This window comes from Oncorhynchus nerka, linkage group LG28, assembly GCF_034236695.1.
Source record: "Oncorhynchus nerka isolate Pitt River linkage group LG28, Oner_Uvic_2.0, whole genome shotgun sequence".
In the NCBI taxonomy this organism is placed as follows: domain Eukaryota; kingdom Metazoa; phylum Chordata; class Actinopteri; order Salmoniformes; family Salmonidae; genus Oncorhynchus; species Oncorhynchus nerka.
The window spans coordinates 50,116,137-50,134,081 of record NC_088423.1 but is presented as its reverse complement, the minus strand read 5'-3'; the positions used below and the strand labels follow the sequence as shown (position 1 = coordinate 50,134,081).

Here is a 17,945-nt window from a genome sequence, read left to right as displayed (position 1 = left end):
CTTAAAAAGAAATAAGGTAAAAGCCTACAAAATCCCAAACTATTGAGTCATACAATCATTCTGTGAAGGTCATAGGAGTGTGTGTGTGTGTGTGTGTGTGTGTGTGTGTGTGTGTACACTGTTACACATACTGCAGCTGAAGAAGTCTGATCTGGATCAAACTGAAATCACCCTACATCTGAGGGAGTGTGCTGTCCAAAGCACCGGGCCAAGAGAAGAACGCTTGAAATGCAATCTCAACCCGTGGCCTCAGGGGAACAGCACTCCGAAAGTGGGCAGTCAGCAGAACAGTCACCTCTAATACACTGAAGGCCAAAGGCTTGGCACAGGCTTTTATACTTGGGGTTACATTTTGGATAAAGGTGGTTGGAGGACATTTTCTTAGGTCAGGCCTAGCCCTTAGAACCGACAACGGTGTTGTGTAGTGATCAAAGAATCCTCTGACAGTTGACTGAATAGATGTGTCCTGGAATACAGTGACGGTGCACAACTCAATCAAGATCAATAACGCAAAGAATCTGCTCAGTGAGGAAAATTAACTGAAAAGCGGTGTATGCCAGCAGCATCAAAGCGTAGGCAGCCTACTAAATCAATAGGGCCTACATTTTCCTGCCATGTGGACACAGCACCTTATACCACTGCGACCTGTATGCTCTAGTCGGCTGGCCCTCGCTACATATTCGTCGCCAGACCCACTGGCTCCAGGTCATCTACAAGTCCATGCTAGGTAAAGCTCCGCCTTATCTCAGTTCACTGGTCACGATGGCAACACCCACCCATAGCACGCGCTCCAGCTGGTGTATCTCACTGATAATCCCTAAAGCCAAAACCTCATTTGGCCTTTCCTTCCAGTTCTCTGCTGCCTGTGACTGGAACGAATTGCAAAAATCGCTGAAGTTGGAGACTTTTATCTCCCTCATCAACTTTAAACATCTGCTATCTGAGCAGCTAACCGATCGCTGCAGCTGTACATAGTCCATCGGTAAATAGCCCACCCAATTTACCTACCTCATCCCCATACTGTTTTTATTTATTTACTCTTCTGCTCTTTTGCACACCCATATCTCTCCCTGTACATGACCATCTGATCATTTATCACTCCAGTGTTAATCTGCTAAATTGTAATTATTCGCCTACCTCCGCATACCTTTTGCACACAATCTATATAGACTCTTTTCTTCTCTTTACTGTGTTATTGACTTGTTTATTGTTTACTCCATGTGTAACTCTGTGTTGTCTGTTCACACTGCTATGCTTTATCTTGGCCAGCTTGCAGTTGTAAATGAGAACTTGTTCTCAACTAGCCTACCTGGTTAAATAAAGGTGAAGAAAAAAAATGTCTAGGACCATATGCACAGGCAAGAGAGTCTACCTGAAAGTCCTTCTCAAACATGCCACTGGCAAATACTAATGGAAAACAATGGCCATAATGATGATTTTGATCAATGCAGGAAGGATAAATATGATGAATAGTAGCACTGAGATAAGCCCGGTTGATGGTTATAGAGAATGGATAACAAACTGGTCTGTCTTCTGTAGCCTACTAGTTTATCTCCATGCTTGATACAGTGTGTGCTCCTTGGTAAGACATTCCACATATATGCCAGAGGCCTTCTGCCTTAGTATGTAGTAGATCAGGTATTCACAAACTGGGGTACGCCAAATAAAAATGTGATTCACATTTTATAAATAAATACATATATATATATTTTTAATAAATCGAAATTTTCAAAGAGTCCATTTATATTTTCCAACAGGGCTATACATTTGGGTGAGGTTTATTTCCTCGCCTGAGTAGCCTAGTTTCACTGCCAAAAATAAAATGAAACCATCTACTATTCAGCAAAATAAAACAATGTCAAATACAGGTAGCCTAGTCAAATAATTAACATCCAAATCACATTAACCGTTACTCTCTCACGGGATTTCCACTAACGGTCCGTATGTAGCCAAACGTAGCTGCTGCTCATTATGTTTGCTCGAAAATTGATGAATGGTTAAAAAAGAGTAAGGCCCGCATCTATAGAGACACATACCAGCTCTACTGGTAGTACTGCTACTACCAGCAGTACTACACCTGCACCTGTCGACAACACAAGTTGTTCTGCTTCAACAAGTACATCCAATGCTAGCATCAGTAATTCTACATTTGTTGTTAGCCCAGCTAGAAAACTAAACAGGCACAGACTGTGTGTGGAAAATGATTTAAGACTGAGACTCTCTCCAATACAACCCAACATTGCAGAGTTATGTGCATCCTTTCAAGCACACCCTTCTCATGAACCTGTGGTGAGTTATTCACAATTTTCGATGAACAAATAAGGTTTTATATTTAAGATGGTTAAATAAAAGAGAAAAATTATTGATTATTATATTATTATTTGTGCCCTGGTCCTATAAAAGCTTTTTGTCACTTCCCAGGAGCCGGGTTGTGACAAAAACTCACACTCATTCTTATGTTTAATAAATGTATCGTATAGTGTGTGTGTGGCAGGCTTTCAATGATGGCAGAAAAACAACATTTGAGAGTGCACTGACCCTGGTGCTAGAGGGGGTATGCAGCTGGAGGTTGAATGTTTGAAGGGGTACGGGACTAAATCAAGTTTGGGAACCACTCTAGTTGAACAATACTCTAAACAACTGTGTTCTTATCAGCGGAGCAGAGAGGGTGACTGAGCATCATCATCTCCCTCCATCTCCATCTCCGACATTCAGACAGATGTGGTGTTCTGATCCAGAGCCAAGCCATAATTGAATAGAATTACTCCTTGCTCTCAGCCCAGCCAGGTATTAGGACATAACAGGCCATTGATCAACCTGTGAGCCTCTTCCAAAACTCATTTATTCCATCCTCCCTTCTTCCTATTCTGTCCTCCCACACAAAGACCCTCCTCATGACACTCCCTTTGCATAGGGAGTAATGGTCCAACCCTACACTTACCAGGGGACTCAAAAAATACTAACTTGAGCCTCTATTCCCTTTGAATGAAGTCATTCAGGTAAACACTTGACCTGCAAGCATTTTACACTGAATAAACTCAAGTTAATCATGCTTCCTGCATGGGCGATGCACTTTACCGCATGAATAATTGGTTTGGTTTGCAGCAATGAGCGTAGACGAGGAATAATTAAAGTAACATCAGTTTCAGTGAAACATCTGGGGAGAGATTAGATATCAAAACACCTCGACCTTGTCGGCATAAGTCAAGAAAAAGCTCATCATCTTGCCTTTACATCATTAAAATCAGTTGCGTAGGAGAGATGTGTTTCATTACTGCATGTATTAATGTGTGTGGTGTAGTTAGGTCTGAATAATGCAGACCAATCCAAAACCAAGCTATTATTCCCACTGATGCTCAGCCATCTACAAAGGACGTCATAATCAGGTCTAGGACTATACAGCCAAAGCAAGGTTTCCGAAAACATGGTGCTGGGCAACGTGACCGGGAAGATTTAAATTCCCCAGCCATTTGAGAAATTTACCAGAACCATATGACTAGGATTGTGCCTTTGGCTTCTGGACAACAACAAAAAAATGTATATGAAAATGTATAGAACAGGAGAGAAATTGCATATGAGGAAGTCTTTCATCGGCGGCGCGTCCGACCGTCTAGGGAAGTAAATTGAAATAAATTTCCCAAATTATTTAATTACTCCTGTCTATACAGTAGAAAGCATGACTTAGCCACAAAGGAGTCGAGGATCATTAGCTTATTTTTATTTTTTTGCCGTGGATTGTTTCAAATCACAAGCTGTAGGCCTATGCCTATTCGGGTTGCCAGCCGTTTGGGAAGAGCGCGTGTCAATAGGCCTAGCTGATTATTTAGTTGTGGATGTCAGTGAAAAGCATCTAAAATATGTGTGAATATCATGTGTATTGAGTATAATTTAAAATGTTGAAACAAGAAAAGGGAGGGGTGTGTGGCGAAGATAGACGAGTCTCTCCAGAATGGCTCCCACCAATTCTTGCGCATTCATTGTTTCGTTGTGTGACTTGTTGGCCCTTTGATAAAACATTTTTGAATCAATTCCCCATTACATATGCCACCAGTAGGCCTCGTAAACATATGTAATAGGGAATTGATAAAAGGAGAAGCTCAATACATCTAGAAAGGAAGGCAGACAGGTTGAGTAGAGAGATGTATGCAACTGAAAGAACATATCATATTTTCAACTGTTTTTATTTGTCGGCTTTATGTATTTTGACTTACACGGAACCCCGGCTGCGCACCATCGTGCATAGATTTATTTTGTCCCCCCACACCAAACGCAATCACGACACGCAGCTTAAAAGACCAAAATACTCTGAACCAATTACATTAATTTGGGGACAGGTTGAAAAGCATTAAACATTTATGACAATTTAGCTAGCTAGCTTGCACTTGCTAGCTAATTTGTCCTATTTAGCTAGCTTGCTGTTGCTAGCTAACTTGTCCTGGGATATAAACATTGAGTTGTTATTTTACCTGAAATGCACAAGGTCCTCTACTCCGATAATTAATCCACACGTACAACCGTCAACCGAATCGTTTCTAGTCATCTCTCCTCCTTCTAGGCTTTTTCTTCTCGACATTATATTGCGATTGGCAACTTTCATAAATTAGGTGAATTTCCGCCATTGACCTCGTTCGTCTTTCAGTTACCCACGTGCGTATAACCAATGAGGATATGGTGTGTGGGCATATGCTTCTAAAAGTCAGTGAGGAGATGGGAGAGGCAGGACTTGCAGTGCGATCTGCGTCACAAATAGAACGGACTTCTATTTTAGCCCTTGGCAACGCAGACGCTCGTTGGCGCTCGCGAGCAGTGTGGGTGCAATAATTTAATAATATAGATTTCTAAATGTATTCTGTGACGTGAGCGGTGTGGTCAGCCTGTTAGGCCTACTGCTGCATTGGCCTATAGGCTATGAGTTCCATGCGCTCATTTCTTTAGCCGCCGGTATATCAAGGTGTCCATATGGCAGAGGCTGGTGCTCATGCATTTCATGTTTGACATTTGTACCATTTTAATTCAGATTTTTATGATCAACCATGTGACAATGATTTTGATAAACAAACATTTTATTCTTGAAATGGAACTGTTCCACAAAAATCTGCATATGAAAATCATAACTGGCATGCAGATTGGTAGAAATGGTACGATAAATTGTAAGATTCCCCAAACTTGAAACTCACGCACATCATATTTAGTCTTTATAAAATAATTGCCTTTCATTGTCAGATTTGCCTATAGGCAACTTCGAAGCAAGATAAGACAAGCCTCATAATATAAAGGAAAATATTCAGGTTTCAAACAATTAAATAGGCCTGTTATTAAAATGCATACTGCCTCCAACTCACATTGTAAAGTGGTGGTGACGCACTAATAGCCTGTTACCTGCACTTGTATTACCAGTTGATAAATACAAATAGGCCTAGCTCTTTTTAACCATGCACCAAACCTGTTTAACACACTTTTGCATTTAGAATTGTTGTGCAAAGAAAGGGCCTATAAAAGCATGGTTTACTCCAGCAGCAACCAGCATGAAGAGCTCCATGACAAATCCTACACAAAATAAGCTCTAGATGCTGTACGTGTATGATAGTTGTGATGGATACATTTATAAAATGAATGAACCCACAGACCGATAAGCATGACGGTCAAATGTGTTTCCATTGACTGGTATTTCCATCAATTAATAAAAAGCATTATTTGGCAAGGGGACGTTTTTTCTCCCGGTCGTTTTTGCTGGCAACAGTTTTGTTTGTGGGCTTTTCATTTATACATTTTTGGCCAAAAGCCGGCAACTGCCGGTTAACGGAAACCCGAAACCAAAGGTACTGAATGTCAGATAAAATGTTAAAAAAGTACACCTAATGGCCAATTTTTGCCAAACAATGAAGCTAATGGAAAAACAGCAGGATACCTATGACTAAAACCAAGTCACTAACTACAGTTCCATTGATGGTTAGCTCTTGTTCATGTTCAATCACCATGCCCCTGTTGCTAGGTGATTTGATAGTAAGAGGAGTGTTGAGGCCTATTTCCAATCCGCCCATATGACATTTACATGCTTGTTTCCATAATTACACAGAACCTTCAAGAGTTGGCATTTCAATGGGTGAATAAAATAGATGATTAATCTCCACCTCTCATAAAATAATGACATAAATCCAGTAAGAAGAGACAGTTGATGCCTGGAGATGTTTTTTTTCTTCTGGTGATACACTGCTGAGTTTTGGATATAGTTATCAGGCCAGTCGATAATGTTAATACGGCATACCTTTACCCAATCCTAATATGGCATACCTATACCCAATCCCTATAAGCCAACATACAGTATAACAATGATGTAATCACATTATCATAAAAGAAAGGAGCCTAATATCTTTAGTCTTCTCTTTATGGTTATATTTTATGGTGAAATCAACGTACATCGACACTGTTCCAAAGACTAGCCTATCCTGCATTCCTGGCCTGTCATAAAACTATCCTACAGTTTGACACTGAGTCATGTCAAACACGAGCCAAGTCTGAGGACATACTAGACCCCGTCTAAGAATAGAAAAAATCCTCACTGCTTATTTGACCAAAAAAGGCCGATCTAGTCTACTTCCTGTCCTTAAGAAAACAACAACAGGTACGCTGAGAATGGGTTCCGAGGCTTTTTCGCTTTCCCTTGGAAGCAGGAAATGGCCCAGATCACATTCAGCAGAAGTGTCTTTTCAATGAATAAAGGACATGATCTGCAGAGATTTTCATGGTCAGTTGTCCACTACTAAAGAATGTCTAGGATATGACTAGTGTCCACTTAAGATGAACTAGTTCTCCAGCTCCCTGCTGTCCTTGACAGAAAAAGAGAGCCGTTATGCCAACTCCATACACAGCACAAAAAATGCCTAGGACTACTTCAAGGTAAGAATCAATAGCTAGTCACTTTGTTTTGATTTCTTAGTATGCTTGTGCTTCCTCACCCTGCTCCACCCACGTTAAGCTGTGGTTTCATCATCCCGAGCCCCAGCCGGCTGTGTGTGGGGGTGGGATGGGTCCAACGTGGCTGCACCAAATCCCATAATACCACCATGTATAATTTAAACCTGCCTGCTCCCAGGCCTGAATAATGGATGACAAATCTCTGGCCATCTCGGTCATCTGCCTCCAGCCCAGGGTGTGCTCTGTTACCCGGGCCGCAGGTGGGCGGGATAGGGGCCCTCCCTGAAGGGCCACCGTCAGGGCCCCTGGCTCAGCCGTGCTCAGGAAGCTAGGTATACCTGGTTGATGTTCCATCCTCCAGGGGTGAATAAAACATGAGGCTGTGGGAGAGCTCACTGGAGCCTAGGGGTCGGGGTGCTCAGGTAACGTGGGCCTGTGGACAACCAGGGGCAATGTGGCAAAACCGAGTCTGTGATAGAAACATTAACTCTCCTTCCTCTACTCTCCTCATATTAACCTCCTCCATCCTTCCACTGTGACTCTATTCTCTTGTCTCCTCAATGTGATCCTATACCCTGCTGGGATGTCCACAACCTGCTACACAATACGGTACATCCTCTTGCATTACCTGTGGCTATGGTTACACCACAGTTAGCTACGGTGGATATGATGGGTCAAATGCTCATTTGGCTTTGAGCCAAGAAGGCTACCTAGCTTCCTACCCCAAAAAGGATTTTTAAGCATTGAGACAATTGAGACATGGATTGTGTATGTGTGCCATTCAGAGGGTGAATGGGCAAGACAAAAGATGTGTCTTTGAACGGCACACTGGTTTGTGACAAGAACTGCAACACTGCTGGGTTTTTCACACTCAACAGTTCCTCGTGTGTATCAAGAACGGTCCACCACCCAAAAGGACATCCAGCCAACTTGACACAACTGTGGGAAGCATTGGAGTCCACATGGGCCAGCATCCATGTGGAACTCGTTCACCTCCTTGTAGAGTCCATGCCCTGATGAATTGAGGCTGTTCTGAGGGCGAAAAGTTGTTCCTAATGTTTTGTACACTCAGTGTATATCTACTGTTCCAGTCAAAGGTTTGGAGACACCTACTCATTCAAGGGTTTTTCTTACTTTTTACTATTTTATGCATTGTAGAATAATAGTGAAGACATCAAAACTATGAAAAACACACATGGAATCATGTAGTAACAAAAAAAAGTGTTAAACATATCAAAATATATTTCATAAACTTCAAAGTAGCCACCCTTTGCCTTGATGACAGCTTTGCACACTCTTGGCATTCCCTCAACCAGCTTCACCTGGAATGCTTCTACAACAGTCTTGAAGGAGTTCCCACATAGGATGAGCACTTGTTGGCTGATTTTCTTTCACATTGCGGTCCAAATCATTCCAAACCATCTCAATTGGGTTGAGGTCAGGTGATTGTGGAGGCGAGGTCATCTGATGCAGCACGCCATCACTCTCCTTCTTGGTCAAATAGCCCTTACACAGCCTGGGGGTGTGTTGGGTCATTGTCCTGTTGAAAAACAAAATGATAGTCCCACTAAGCGCAAACCAGATGGGATGACGTATAGCTGCAGAATGCTGTGGTAGCCATGCTCGTTACGTTCACCTTGAATTCTAAATAAATCACTGACAGTGTCACCAGCAAAGCACCTACACTCCTCATCCCATGCATTATGGTGGGAACCACACATGGAGATCATCTATTCACCTACTCTGTGTCTCACAAAGACACGGCAGTTGGAACCAGGAATCTCAAATTTGGACTCATCACACCAAAGGAGAGAGTTCCACCGGTCTAATGCCCTTTGCTTGTGTTTCTTGGCCCAAGCAAGTTTCTTCTTATTATTGGTGTCCTTTAGTAGTGGTTGCTTTGCAGCAATTCAAACATGAAGGCCTGATTCACGCAGTCTCCTCGGAACAGTCGATGTTGAAATGTGTCTGTTACTTGCACTCTGGCAAGCATTTATTTGGGCTGCAATTTCTGACCTTCATGTCGTAAAGTAATGATGGACTGTCATTTCTCTTTGCTTATTTGAGCTGTTCTTGCCATACTATGGACTTGGTCTTTTACGAAATAGGGCTATCTTCTCTATACCAACCCTACCTTGTCAAAACACAACTGATTGGCTCAAACGCATTAAGAAATTCCACAAATAAACAAGGCACACCTGTTAATTGAAATGCATTCCAGGTGAAGCTGGTTGAGAGAATGCCAATAGTGTGCAAAGCTGTCATCAAAGCAAAGGGTGGCTACTTTGAAGAATATTTTAATATGAAATATATTTTGATATGTTTAACTTTTTTTGGTTACTACATGATTCCATGTGTGTTATTTCACAGTTTTGATATCTTCATTATGATTCTACAATGTAGAAAATAGTAAAAAATAAAGAAAAACCCTTGAATGAGTCAGTGTGTCCAAACTTTTGACCGGTACTATAGCTTCTGACTATATGAGCATATTGTTGTGACTGGTTAATAACAAAGGCCCAGAAGAAAAAGATCAGTAAAACCGGAGCTGAGAGGCAGCAGAGCGAGCGAGAGGGATGAAACAGAAGGACAGGACGCTGATTGGAACGGTGGACAGACATCTCCACAGGAGCACGGCCGAGGGAACAATGGCGAATGTGGGCGCTCTCCCAGATTCATCGGCTCCTGTACCCGTAACCTTGCCCCTCCATACGACAGGCTGCAATACAACTTGCGAAACGCTATCCTCTCCAAGAAACCCTAACCCCTGGCTCACAAAAAGCTTGAGTCTAGTCTGCCAACCAATAAAGGCTTGAAAGAGACAGGTTTGAATTAGACCACACTTGTCAAAAATGTAGCTTAAACATGGCAGTCTTGGAAAGACAGACATGCATAATCATGGAAATAGTTCCCCAGAATCAGATGAACCATTTTTATGTTTCTGCGTGCAATTTTAAAGGAAGTCGCTAACTAACATTAGCGCAATTGCTAACTAGCATTAGCACAATGCCTATAAGTCTATGGTAACAGCATGCTCGTTGTCATCATAGACGTCGGGTCATTGTGCCAATGCTTTTCAGCACTGGCTCGCAAAATTAGCTCTAACTTCCTACATACTGGATGCAGAGATATAAAAATGGTGTCCAAGTGTTTGACTCCGGGGAAGTAGATACATTTCCAAAATAAGTCAATTGACAAAGGAATTAGGCCCTAATCTATGGATTTCACATGACTGGGAATACAGATATGCATCTGTTGGTCATAGACACCTTCCAAAAAAAGGTAGGGGAGTGGATCACAAAATCTGTCAATATCTAGTGTGACCACTATTTGCGTCATGCAGCACGACATCTTTCACATACAGTTTATCAGGCTGTTGATTGTGGCCTGTGGAACGTTGCCCCACGCCTCTTCAATGGCTGTGTGAAGTTGCTGGATATTGGCGGGAACTGCAACACGCTGTCGTACATGCCAATCCAGAGCATCCCAAACTGCTCAATGGGTGACATGTCTAGTGAGTATGCAGGCCATGGAAGAACTGGGACATTTTCAGTTTCCAGGAATTCTGTACAAATCTTTGCAACAAGGGGCCATGCATTATCATCCTGAAACATAAAGTGATGGCGGGCGGATGAATTGCATAACAATGGGCCTATGTGCATTCACCCACGCAACCCCATACACACTGTCTGCCATCTGCCCGGTACAGTTGAAACCAGTATTCATCCATGAAAGCACACTTCTCCATCGTGCCACTGGCCATCGAAGGTGAGCATTTGTCCACTGAAGTCAGTTATGACGCCAAAGTGCAGTCAGGTCAAGACCCTGGTGAGGACGGCGAGCATGCAGCTTCCCTGAGATGGTTTGTGACAGTTACACTTGTTCTTTATTTGTAAGGCCAGTTGGACGTACTGCCGAGCAACAGCTTGGGTGGACATTCCTGAAGTCTGCATGCCAATTGCACGCTCCCTCAACTTGAGATATCTGTGGCATTGTGTCGTGTGACAAAACTGCACATTTTAGAGTGGCCTTTTATTGTCCCCAGCACAAGGTGCATCTGTGTAATGATCATGCTGTTTAATCAGCTTCTTGATATGCCACACCTGTCAGGTGGATGGATTATCATGGCAAAGGAGAAATGCTCACTAACAGGAAGAAAAAAAATGTGCACAAAATGAGATTAATAAGCTTCTTGTGCGTATGGAACATTTCTGGGGTCTTTAATTTCAGCTCATGAAACAGGGGACCAACACTTTACATGCTGCGTTTATATTTTGGTCCAGTATACTGTACTCAGAGGTCAACTGATATTGTGCATTTTAAACAGGACCTCTTAAAAGGACAATTCTGCCACTTTTTTTTAACAGTTATGAACAACTAAGATTTGATTCACATTTCAATGTTTTATCGTTTTTTTCAGTCATACTGTACGTTAAGCTTCAAAGATGTCAGCAGAAAGAATGGGGCTCTACTGTAGTGAATACTACTTTTCTTTACTATACCTTCACTCTACTGTGCTGTCCAAACTTGTGAAACAGATGTCTATGATCACTTCAGATTTGGTCTGGTCAGGGTGGACTGACCAAATAGCTGTGCTCAGTGGGTGAGGATGCTTGTTACAGTAAATGGAAAGAGGGTAGGTGACATGGTAGGTGTCAGTAAGAGCCAGGAGAGGTGACATTAACTAGAGAGAAGTGAGAGACAAAGTGTGAGTGCGAGGTTATCCAGACTGTTTTTCACAGTCTTGCTTTGACCACCAGACGACAGAAAAAAAGAAAAAAGTTGTGACTTGAACATAACAGTATGCCAGTGGAAGGGAGGACAGTAGCAGATGACCCAACTGTGATTTGTGACTACCATGATTTTCCATTGTAGCCAATGCAATTGAAGATTTCTGTTACTGATTTGGTAACAGAATAAGGAGTTTTAAATCAATTAATCAAACTTGAGAAGTAAAAACACTAACTAAATTGGTAGGTCTACCTTTACTTGTTATTTCTGTGAACTTTCATTAGGCCTATTCTCCCTTATGAGGGTTTTTGGTAACGAAATTGCAAGGCACAAGGCAATGTTTCTTAAACTAACAGAAGGCAAATAAATCATTCAAACCTAAATATAAAAGTATTGACATTAGTTGGGAGGAGTCTACTTCAACATTGCGCTTTGACATATTTCTAATACCTTTTAAGACATATTCTTGTAGAAGTTGTCTAACACCCCTTTTCCATCTGTTTGACCAGAAATCAAAGCCTTGCTTATTCCTAATTTTTGAGATGGAAAATGGTTGAAAAATGTACATATCCAGTCAAAGGTTTGGACACTAAATTATTCGTTTTTTCTTTATTTTTACTATCTTCTACATTGTAAAATAATAGTGTAGACATCAACACTATGAAATAACACATATGGAATCATGTAGTAACCAACAAAAAAAAAAGAGTTAAGCAAATCCTAATATATTTTATTTGAGATTCTTCAAAGTAGCCACCCTTTGCCTTGATGACAGCTTTGCCCACTCTTGGTATTCTCTCAACCAGCTACACCTGGAATGCTTTTACAACAGTCTTGAAGGAGTTCCCACAAATGCTGAGCACTTGTTGGCTGCATTTCCTTCACTCTGCGGACCAACTCATCCGAAACCATCTCAATTGGATTGAGATCGGGTGATTGTGGAGGCAAGGTCATCTGATGCAGCACTCCACCCCTCTCCTTCTTGGTCAGGTAACCACATATGCGGAAATCATCTGCTCACCTACTCTGCGTCTCACAAAGACACAGCGGTTGGAACCAGAAATGTCAAATTTGGACTCATCAGACCAAAAGGACAGATTTCCACCAGTCTAATGTCCATTGCTTGTGCTTCTTGGCCAAAGCAAGTCTCTTCTTATTCGAACATGAGGGCCAGATATTACGACTACACTTGAAGAAAGTTACCTTCATGTCTTAAAGTAATGATGGACTGTCATTTCTCTTTGCTTATTTGAGCTGTTCTTGCCATAATATGGACTTGGTCTTTTACCAAATAGAGCCATCTTCTGTATACCAACCCTACCTTGTCACAACAGAACTGATTGGCTCAAACGCATTAAGAAGGAAAGAAATACCCAAAATGTACTTTTAACAAGGCACACATGTTATTTGAAATGCATTCCAGGTGACTACCTCATGAAGCTGGTTAAGAGAATGCCAAGAGTGTGCAAAGCTGTCATCAAGGCAAAGGGTGCCTACTATGAAGAATATCAAATATAACACTTTTTGGTTACTACATGATTCCATGTGTAACTTCATAGTTTTGATGTCTTTACTATTATTCTACAATGTATAAAATAGTTAAAATAAAATTTTAAAAAACTTGAATAAGTGTCCAAACTTTTGACTGGTATGGTATATACACTGCTCAAAAAAATAAAGGGAACACTAAAATAACACATCCTAGATCTGAATTAATGAAATATTCTTATTAAATACTTTTTTCTTTACATAGTTGAATGTCATGACAACAAAATCACACAAAAATTATCAATGGAAATCAAATTTATCAACCCATGCAGGTCTGGATTTGGAGTTTATATATATATTCCTTAATTTCTCAGTAATATAGATGCTTAGCTTTCATTTAACACCCAATTTGACATGCTCATATGAACCTCACGCTGGTGCTCATGGATCCTTTTACATGGAAAGGACAGGCAGGACATTTATTCATCATCCTTTTTGATGTGCAATAATAAACCTTAGCAGGTCTATTTTGAACGCTCTCCAAGCCCAACACTCCTTGCCAGGGTTGAAAGAATGTTGCTACTGTGGCACAGCAACCTAAGCACTATTGGACAATTGTGTTTGTATACAAGTCCAACCAGCAGGAAGAATACCTGGTTCAGGAAAAGAGCAAGAATGCAGCAACAACTCCCATGGTTTAAGTTAACCTACAACTATTTTTCCGCGTCATTTCTGGAAATAGGGTAAAAAGGGCACACTTGATTGTGCACGACGGAGGGATTCACTGTCTGGTACAAAGATTGAGGGCGACGTTACAGCTAGTTTTCCTCGTCGTCTCAAAGTCAGGCGTTGTTTTTTAAGAAAGGCCTGAGCCACTTCACAAAGGCTCCTTTCACTCAGCGGTAATCACGTGACTTTGGGAAAACTGGAGGTTCCGCAGCGCTAAGGCAGGCGATCGGATGTTGCCCCACAAAGGTTTTCAATTAAGATTAAGGCCTGGGGGATTCCGCACGGCAGCATTAGTGCCTCCACTCCATAATAGATAGTACAGGCAGACTGTCTACACAACAAACAATTCTGGGCTGCATCTACTCCACAATAAAACAAGTGATATCTAGCCTAGGCCTACCTCAACTGCCAACAAATCCTTAGTTGGGCCTTTTATTTGCATTTATTTAACTTGGTAAGTAAGTTAAGAACTAATTCTTATTTACAATGACGGCCTACAACAGCCAAACCGGGACGATGGGTCCTATGGGACTCACAATCACGGCCGGTCGTGAAACAACCTGGGTATCTGTAGTGACGCCTCAAGCACTGAGACGCAGTGCCTTTAGTAGGCCTCCCAAGTGGCGTCTAACACAACGTGTCTTCTACTACTAGCCTACACCATAACATTGTGGAACCTACCTCTACTCAATCAGGCTCATACTCCATGGCCCTCGTGTATTGTTACTAGGGCTGTGCCCGACTAAAATCTTAAGTCGACCTAGTGTAGTCTGTTCTTCGGACCAATCGATTGTTCAACATTTTTAAACATGTATAGTTGAAGTCAGACGTTTACATAAACTAGTTTTAATGACTCCAACCTAAGTGTATCCACCACTCCACAAATGTCTTGTTAACAAACTATAGTTTTGGCAAGTCGGTTAGGACATCTACTTTGTGCATGACAAGTAATTTGTCATGCACAAAACAATCCAAGATGGCGTAGCAGTCAGACGTATTTGTCCTTCGTCTTGTCGTGTCCCCTGTATATACATTTTTCTTCGCATATCTTTTTATATTTTTCTAAACCCTTACTCAAAATATTCTCCTGCAACCTGCCTCACCCAATGTGGTGTGGACCTGCTTTTTTCTCTAACATATTTTTCTTTGCCTCTATTACTGGAATCTCTCCAACATAAACCTCTGTCATTGCCAACAAAGGGTATATAACAAAGTATTGAGATAAACTTTTGTTATTAACCAAATATTTATTTTCCACCATAATTTGCAAATAAATTCATGAAAAATCCTACAATGTGATTTTCTGGATTTTTTTCTCATTTTGTCAGGCCTCTCTCATCTTTTTAAGTGGGAGAACATGCACAATTGGTGGCTGACTAAATACTTTTTTGCCCCACTGTATATATATATATATATATATATATATATATATAGGCACCTGAGTCTGATGCTGTGATTAAAAATAAAGACAAATTATTAAAGAGGGACGCAAAGATCTATACAGCCTAACCAGAAAAATAAAACAAATATGTTGCCAACCCTCCTCCTCTCGCTGGTCTTTGCAGATTCTGCCATTACGCTCCTAAAGTTGCCGGTAATAGGCTACACCAGGGGTCTGCAACTTTTTCCATTTGGAGTACCAAGTTATCGTACCATTTCTACTAATCTGCGTGCCAGTTATGATTTTCATATGCACATTTTCTTGGAACATTTTGATCTCATTTATAATCAAGTCATTATATCAAAAAAATTAAAAATAATCTATGGCATGTGGTTAATCAAAATTCTATCTAAATGAAAATGATACAAATCTAAAAGTAACCTCTATTGCTTTACCAAAATGTAAAAATAGCCTTCACTTTAGGGATGGTACCAGATTTCATCTAGATGATACGCTTGGCATTCAGGCCAAAGAGTTCAATCGTAGTTTCATCAGACCAAACCCTCCAAGTTTCCCGCCCCAGCAAGCTCCGGACAGACAGACACAGCTGTAGAGTATTTGCGCAAGGGAAGAAGTAATCAGGTAGGCCTACTTTATGATGTTTCCACAGGATCAGAACTTGGAAAGATTTTTTAAAATAGGCTATGTCCACTCCTACAATGACAATAATAATATATTGAATGCATTAACAGAAATTACTGTAACCAAATAAACATTGTAGATTAGAAATTATGGGAATGAACTTCTTTGGGACTGGGGGGCAGTATTGAGTAGCTTGGATGAACAAGGTGCCCAGAGTAAACTGCCTGCTACTCAGGCCCAGTTGCTAATATATGCATATTATTAAGGCATATTATTATTACTAGTATTGGATAGAAAACACTCTGAAGTTTCTAAAACTGTTTGAATGATGTCTGTGAGTATAACAGAACTCATATGGCAGGCAAAAACCTGAGAAAAAATCCAACCATGAAGTGGGAAATCTGAGGTTTGTAGTTTTTCAACTCATTGCCTATCATTTCCACAGTGTCTATGGTGTCATATTGCACTTCCTAAGGCTTCCACTAGATGTCAACAGTCTTTAGAACCTTGTTTGAGGCTTCTACTGTGAGGTGGGGGTGAATGAGAGGGGATTGAGTCAGGGGTCTGGCAGACTGCCATGAGCTGACCACGCGAGTTCACGTGAGAGTTAGCTTGCGTTCCATTGCAATTCTACAGACAAAGGAATTCTCCGGTTGGAACATTGTTGAAGATTTACGATAAAAACATCCTAAAGATTGATTCTATACTTCGTTTGACATGTTTCTACGAACTGTAATATAACGTTTCATCTGAACTTTCGCATGGACTTGCCTGCGCTTCGTGAGTTTGGATGATTGTGTACTAAACGCGCAAAATATATATATTTTTTTAAACGCGCAAAAGATTTTTCAACCCGATACCAAAAAGGAGGTATTTGGACTTGTGGTCGACCGATTATGATTTTTCAACGCCGATGCCGATTATTGGAGGACCCAAAAGCCGATAACGATTAAATCGGCCAATTTTTTTTATTTTATTATTTGTAATAATGACAATTACAACAATACTGAATTAACACTTATTTTTAACTTAATATAAAACATCAATAAAATCAAGTTGGCCTCAAATAAATAATGAAACATGTTCAATTTGGTTTAAATAATGCAAAAACAAAGTGTTGGAGAAGAAAGTAATATGTGCCATGTAAAATATGTACCATGTAAAAAAGCTAACGTTTAAGTTCCTTGCTCAGAACATGAGAACATATGAAAGTTGGTGGTTCCTTTTAACATGAGACTTCAATATTCCAAGGTAAGAGGTTTTAGGTTGTAGTTAATATAGTATTTATAGGACTATTTATCTCTATACCATTTGTATTTCATATACCTTTGACTATTGGATGTTCTTATAGGCACTATAGTATTGCCAGTGTAACAGTATAGCTTACGTCCCCCTCCTCGCCCCTACCTGGGCTCGAACCAGGAACACATCGACAACAGCCACCCTCGAAGCAGCTTTACCAATGCAGAGCAAGGGGAACAACTACTCCAAGTCTCAGAGCGAGTGACGTTTGAAACGTTATTAGCGCGCACCCCGCTAACTAGCTAGCCATTTCACATCGGTAACTCCAGCCATTAGGCTGATAGGCTTGAAGTCATAAACAGCGATGTGCTTGCGAAGAGCTGCTGGCAAAACGCATGAAAGTGCTGTTTGAATGAATGCTTATGAGCCTGCTGCTGCCTACCATCGGTCAGTAAGACTGCTCTATCAAATCATAGTCTTAATTATAACATAACACAGAAAAGTACAAGCCTTTAGTCATTAATATGGTAGAATCCAGAAACTATAATTTCAAAAACAAAACGTTTATTATATCAGTGAAATAAGGAACCGTTTGGTATTGAAATCAGACACTGTGGCTGGATTAACGAGAAGTTTCTCTTTAAAATGGTGTAAAATACTTGTATGCTTGAGGAATTTTAATTATGAGATTTCTGTTGTTTTGAATTTGGAGCCCTGCACTTTCCCTGGCTGTTGTTGAGGTGGGACGCTACCATCCCGAATATCCCAGAGGTTAACGGTAAAGTACTACTGGTGATACTGGTGTGCCATTCCTGCG

The 17,945-nt window shown here is 40.9% G+C and overlaps 1 protein-coding gene across 2 annotated transcripts in view; it reads right to left on the bottom strand.

The window, feature by feature from the left end:
* The window catches only part of marchf5 (membrane-associated ring finger (C3HC4) 5), a 56,484-nt gene that overhangs the window by 29,826 nt on the left and 8,713 nt on the right, over positions 1-17,945 (bottom strand). The gene's annotated exons all lie outside the window — the stretch shown is intronic.